The sequence below is a fragment of the Lemur catta genome, chromosome 3, assembly GCF_020740605.2.
Source record: "Lemur catta isolate mLemCat1 chromosome 3, mLemCat1.pri, whole genome shotgun sequence".
Lineage (NCBI taxonomy): Eukaryota > Metazoa > Chordata > Mammalia > Primates > Lemuridae > Lemur > Lemur catta.
The window spans coordinates 36,785,365-36,791,364 of NC_059130.1; positions in this window are offsets into that span (position 1 = coordinate 36,785,365).

The window sequence follows — 6,000 nt, forward strand, 5'->3', positions numbered from 1 at the left end:
AATAACATTTCCTTTTTAATTTAAAAAATATCATTACTGAAGGTTTTTCTTTAATTTTGGTAACTGACCTCAAAGAAGCAAAGATTTTATACTTTATCAGATAATCTCTGTACTCTCTTTATTAGGTTTTGACTAAGTAAAAAAACTAAACTTTGAAAGGGTTAAGGTTTACACCCATGTAACTTTATCACCTTTAGAATCTTTTGATGACTATCTCTCTTGGTTAAATAAATGACCCTTATTATATAGTGGTTTGTGATTGTATTTGAACAAATGTTTTAAGCCTTTGATATGTGACAAACTTTCCAAAACTTAAATTCTAAATCCAGACTTTGACCTTAAACTAGCTTTTTATACGTTAGGGCCACTGAAAGTCTAAGGCAGACATTAGATTTATTCAGTATGTCAAAACCATCCAGGGAACATTGTCAAATATGAAATGGCATTTAACTTTCTTTGGGCTATACTTGTATAAGTATGTTATTAATATAGCTCTAGTATTGTAAAATATTGACATGTCTTGGTGTTATCAGTAATAATTATGGTTATTATATAAATTACTGTATGTCACAAAATAACCAATTTGGTTTGTCAATTATCTCTGACCATGGCTAGTCCAAGTTTTATCATCTTTAGAAAATTATTTTACTTTGATTCATCTCAGAAAGTGGTCCTTCCTGGCTAAGTCCAAAGTTGGCTTCTTCAAGTAAAGTCACGGAAAGGACTGACAAATACGCCTGAATACTGGTTTCTGATAACTTTGGACATTTTGTATCATTGGACTAAAACAAAACAAACTTCTAGGACTTGAATTTTAATCAGAAAACTGACATGACCATCAGTATAGCTAACTTAACCTCATGAGACCGAACTAAATTTTCACAAAAAGACTGTTTATTTAAAATATTACTAATTCTTTCGTTGTGTTTTTCAGAGTCCTGACAAATTTTAAGTAAATAACAAGTTTCCCTGATCTCTGGGACCTAGAACCATGGAATCTGCCAAAGCTCTGTCCAAATATCCTCCCTCTAGGACCAGGGACTATCGTGGAAGAGGGGGCATGTGAAATTGTAAGGGATGGAATTAGTTTAGAGCCTCCAGATCAACGAGGGGCACACAGCAGCCTAAAGGAAAACTAACTGAGATGCTTTGTCTTTTCAGGCCACATGCTGCAGATATCCATCCCAATCATGAAATTTTTTTTCCTGCTTCCTATAGACTTAGAACTTCCTGAGTATAATTTTTCTCAGTTATGGATTTATACAAAAGGAAATATAATGAGTAACTTATTAGCCACCTTAGTTTAAATTACTAAAGAGACTAAAATATTTTGACACAATAAGTCTCTAAATTCCTTTAGCTTAAATATTAATGATGTTTATATTTGCTACAAGTCTACCACTAAACCCAAAAATATAGTAGCTCAACACTTATAGGGAAATTAGTTTTGTATCCTTGCCTTTGACATTTTGGATTTTACTCTTATGTCACCTAGAAGGTTTTTTTTTTTTTTTTTTGAGACAGAGTCTCGCTCTGTTGCCCGGGCTAGAGTGAGTGCCGTGGCGTCAACCTAGCTCACAGCAACCTCAAACTCCTGGGCTTAAGCGATCCTCCTGCCTCAGCCTCCCGAGTAGCTGGGACTACAGGCACGCGCCACCATGCCTAGCTAATTTTTTCTATATACATTTTAGTTGGCGAGCTAATTTCTTTCTATTTTTAGTAGAGATGCGGCCGGGGGTGGGGTGTCTCACTCTTGCTCAGGCTGGTCTCGAACTCCTGACCTCGAGCGATCCACCCGCCTCGGCCTCCCAGAGTGCTAGGATTACAGGTGTGAGCCACCGCACACAGCCCACCTAGGTTTTAAAGTGTTGATGAGTGCCTGTCTGCCTCCAGTCCTGTTTGGCCTAAAGTATTTAATTAACTGCAAGCCCCCTCTGGGCTCTTCAGTCCTCTTGGCCACAAGGGTCCCACCAAGGGACTGGATGGACCCAGGGCAGGTAGCCACACCACCCTGGCAACGGATGGGACAAAATAAGAGCTTGGCCATAGATGCTGCCTCTGACAAATCTTGGCCAAAAGTGGGGAATTGTGAACTAAAATAAAATTTTAAGGCTCACCCCCACGAACAGCTGGGTGAATGGACCCCCCCCCCTTGTGGCCAAAGGAATATCCTAAAACTAAATTGCCTGCCAGAAGGAGGGAGGTCAGACATGCCTAATGATGCCCCCCTCCCTTTTGGGGGACATCGTTTTTAACCCATTAACAGGCCTAAGGGTATTACAGGTCCTCAGTTTACACCACAAATATATGTCTGGTGGTATATCTCTGATAAACAACTCCTTATGTTAAAACATTCCAAGCCTTTAGACAAAGCTTCATGTTTTTAACCAATCACAAGTCAAAGAGTCTTTAAACCCACCTATAACCTGTAAGTCCCCCCACCCCCGCCCTTGAGCTGGCCCACCTTTTGGGGGCCAAACCAATGTATGCCTCCCACGTATTGATTCATGACTTTACCTGTAACCCCTGTCTCCCTGAAATGTATAAAACCAAACTGTAACCCAGCCACGGTGAGTCCACTTGCTCAAGGCTTCTTGGCAGTGGCTCCGGGTCATGGTCCTCAAATTTGGCTCAGAGTAAATCTCTTTAAAATTATTTTAGTTTGTTTTTTTTTTTTCTGTTGACAGTGGGAATAATAAAATAGTCCACCTCATGGGGATGCTGTGAAGATTAAATGAGATAATTCAATGAGTGCATCATAAACAATACACATTCACTTTTTTTTAATTATTTTTCTGAGACAGAGCCTTGCTCTGTTGCCCTGGCTAGAGTGCAGTGACATCATCTTAGTTCACTGCAACCTCAAACTCCTGGGCTCCTGAGATCCTCCTGCCCCAGCCTCTTTGTAGCTGGGACTATAGGTGTGTGCCACCAAGCCCGGCTAATTTTTCTATTTTTGTAGAGACAGGGTCTTGCTCTTGCTGGGCTTGAACTCCTGGGCTCAAGCAGGCCTTCCTCCCCGGCCTCCCAGAGTGCTAGGATTACAGGGGTGAGCCACTGCACTTGCCCTTCTTACCCTGGTTCGCTTTTATTTTTGTATATGCCCAGCCCTGGAGGAGGCTCTGTGTGGTCTACACAGGAGGTTTGGATGGCTTTAGTTAATACTGGTGGTTTATAGGTGAATTTATGGTGATTAAATTACTAATAGTAACAATAGTTTATTAACAATCTAAGTTTTAAGACTTGGTGGAAAGAATTATCGCTTTACTTGTACCCTTCATGTAGGACTAACTGCTAATTTCCGAGATGTTCTAATTTGGATTTAGCATTTCATGGTAAATCAAGTAGGTAGCTGGGAAGTTCTTAGACAACCAACTTGATTTCAGAACATTTTTTTCCTTAAAAAAAAAAAAATATAGGTAAACATTTTTTTCACCAGTCAGTCCCACATAGAAGCATTGAATCCAAACACCAGCTTCGGGACAAGTCTTTTGAATATTTCAATAAATTGCTGGTGTTTCAGTCTCAGGGCTTGGAGGCTGCTAGCTGCAAAGTTCTAGGAGCAAGATCTCATGGATAGCGTGGACATCTAGAGGCTGTTGGGAAACTACAGGCAGCTATGATTCCTTAGGAAACATCATTACGGTGTTACTCAAGTGTGGTCCAAGGACTCTGGCACTGGCGATGCCCAGGAGCTTGTTAGAAATACAGAATATCAGGCCCCAGACCTACTGAATCAAAGCCTGCACTTTAAGAAGGCCTCTGTGAGGGACAATAGGCACATAACACCTTTATAGCGGTTCATCTGAATGGCCCCTAGCTTTACAGTAGACATCTTTCCCAACCCTGCTGAAGGCAATCAGAACCTTCTGCCTTGCAAACAATGTTTGAGTAAATAAATAAACCTGGCATGTAAAAACAAAAACTGTGCAAACAAAATAAATGTTTCACAGCTCAGCTATGTGCCAGTGGTTCCCTTTAACACCTATGCCATAGAGCATGTGAAGCATCACAGTGGACTGAGAATGTCCTCTCAAGAGACAGGGGACACCAAGGTTTCCTGATGAAGGCCACCGGAAAGCCCTGAAGGGATGGTTCTGGTGACCAGGTACTGAAACAGAGGACAGGCCCAGGAGGCGCTGCACCTTCTAAGCACACAGCTCTGCCTTTCCAGAGTCAGGATTCTCTACACACCACTTGTCAAGCCTGGATCAAGCTCTTCTTCAGAGTAGGTCCTGTCTACCCTCCCTCCCAGTGATCCTTCCCTGCTCCTTAGTCCCACTTAGTGATGTAATTAATGTACCTCATTCCTGAGGCATTTGGGCCTCACAAGCAGTTCTGTCTCCCAGGACTACTATAGGCTCTTTAAGGGAAGAGACAGTCACTGTCATCTCAGTGGCATCCATAGCCTGCAGCACAATGCCCAAACATCTACTGCAGAAAAAGCAAACATCTCACAAATTGTGATTTGACACCATTCTTCCCTGGGATTTATACTGGATTTACCTTACAAAACCCCACCTGTGGAAAACTAGTGATGATGAGCATTCTTGTCTATTTTACAAAATGAGGGCTGCTAAAAATCAGTCTTATAGGCAAACACACTGGGCAAAACTACCCAGTAACTGACTCCCCTCCACTTCCCACCCTCGCCACTCCAGGCTGCCTTTTTCGAGCTCAAATACCAGTTGTTCTGTGTGCTGAGAAGCAAAGGAGCCCTGCGATGTGGCCTGGAGCAGGGTCTACACATGCGAGTTGGCCTCCCACATGTGTGCAAGCACAAAAGACAAAAGTTAGCACAAATATGTTGTAAAAAAAACAAAAATCTCAAGAACTCTGCTCAGTTGTCTGGTTGAGGTTTATGATGCTGGATTTCCATTGCAAAAGTTAAAAACCTGGGTGTCCTAAGGATTATAATCAGGGCAACTGGCTTTCTCCTCCTGCCTTTATGATACTGTGCTGACAAGTTCTTCAGGATTCATAATTCTTTATCTCTGAGAAAGCTGCAAGAAAGGAGTTAACCATTAAATACAGAAAAAGCACCTAAGAATGATCCTATGGAAAATTTTGGTACAATTACAACCTGGTATGGGGAGTCAAAGGTCACGTCCATCAGATACTGTGAAACAATCCCTGCTGAAATTTAAGTGGGTGCAAAAGATGTAATCTTCTGTCCCTTAACAAAACAGGTGGGAAATTGGTACAGGGAACCCTGGAAATATCCTGAAAGGGGGAAAAAAAGGAAAAGATGATACAGCAATATTTATTAAAATCTTTATTAATTTTTCAGAATTGAAACCCATAGAATGAACACATTAGAAATTCAGATGCACATCTGTCTTGTTTGGTGTCTTACCAAGCACAGCCTTTATTTGTGCAACAGTCCTGAGACAAAATCCTTGGCAGATCAAAACAGAGGGTTCCTACATCTCCTGTTTCAACGAATAAATTAGTTTCCCAGTAAGTTATTCCCAGTTTCCCTCAATATTTTGTGTTTGTGAGGAACATCTCAGTTCCTAAAAACCTGTGGCAATATAGTACCTATCCCCTATTTTTTCACCACCCAGAATTGAAGTGAGAAAAACTGGCCTTCCCCTGTAAAATGAGTTCCATGAAGTCAGGTGTACCTGGCTCACGGGTGTGCCCAGCCCGTGCTGGCACACAGAGTGGCTCAGTAGGTGTCTGCTGAACGAATCATCTTTATGTCGCTTAGGTCCACTCCTAGAGACTGAGAACCTTTTACTAGCTTCAAGTCCCTCAGCAACGTAAGTCAGCATTCCCCTGTGTCAAAATAAATATATTTTTCTTGCTAGAATACGTGTTTGGCTACATACATACATGTACCTTTACTCATGTTTCCTGAAGCTCAGCTCACAGGATGACTCGTAAGATAGCTCACTGCTACGTGCCGCCTTCCCACGACGCGTGCTCAGCTACCGCACAAGAACACGCGGGTGACCGAGAAGGAAGGCTGAAGGAATATGGTGGATGGGAAGGGCT